Source organism: Tiliqua scincoides, chromosome 4, assembly GCF_035046505.1.
Source record: "Tiliqua scincoides isolate rTilSci1 chromosome 4, rTilSci1.hap2, whole genome shotgun sequence".
NCBI lineage: Eukaryota > Metazoa > Chordata > Lepidosauria > Squamata > Scincidae > Tiliqua > Tiliqua scincoides.
The window spans coordinates 19,912,845-19,913,796 of record NC_089824.1 but is presented as its reverse complement, the minus strand read 5'-3'; the positions used below and the strand labels follow the sequence as shown (position 1 = coordinate 19,913,796).

Here is a 952-nt window from a genome sequence, read left to right as displayed (position 1 = left end):
TATGCATGTCTGCTCAGAAATAAGTCCCATTAGAGTCAATGGGGCTTACTCCCAGGGAAGTGTGGATAGGATTGGGCTGTCAGTCTCCTCAGGCAGTGGATTAGTGGGGAGGGGAGCACCCATCTAAGTCCACCTATTTTATTCCACTCCTCCTCCTTCTACTTCCTGGATTGGAAAAGGAAGATAGATGACAGAAAGGAAGGAGAAATGTGGAGGCAACGAGCATGCTGAGATAGAGCATTGGAGGCTTGGAGGAGCAGAGGCTGGCACACTGTTAGGTAAAGGAGGGTAGTGTTTGGTATGCTGACTCAGGCATCAGGAAGCCTTGGGCCAGTCCTAGCTACAACCCTTCTTTATGATCTGCTTTCTTTGGCTGGCAACCTTCAGTCTCGAAAGACTATGGTATAAGCCTACAGCACCCGGTATTCCCAAGTGGTCTCCCATCCAAGTACTAACCAGGCCTGACCCTGCTTAGCTTCTGAGATCCTATGAGATCAGGCATGTGCAGGGTAACAGTTGCTTTCTTTATACTTTCTCATTTGGTGTGGCTATCATAATAACAGCAACATCAAATCTCTAATGACTTGAATGACTCTTTCCCCCCTAATCTCACACCATAGACCTCACTCATTTGTAACAGTCAAACCCATTCTTAAGCCATGCCTGTATGATTGTTGCTATTTAAACCATAACATAAGCCTTTGCACCTTGAAAAGATGATCTAAACTTTAGATCATCCTTTAAATTTTAAACATCAAATCTGCCGAGACCCACAGATTTGATTATCCATGAGTTTCGGCATCTGTGGGGGTTCTGTGGGGGTTCCAGGAATGGTTCCAGGAACTAATCCTTTAAATTTTAAAGCAGTAAAAACCCCAAGCATCAAGTCAAAACTTCAAAATTCAAACTGGGGAAAAAAAAAAGAGAAGGACAAATGGCTGATTTAATCATT

At 43.8% G+C, this 952-nt stretch overlaps 1 pseudogene; it reads right to left on the bottom strand.

Moving 5' to 3' along the window:
• Positions 1-407: 407 nt before the first annotated feature.
• Positions 408-524, bottom strand: LOC136650831 (5S ribosomal RNA; annotated as a pseudogene).
• Between the last annotated feature and the right edge of the window lie 428 nt (positions 525-952).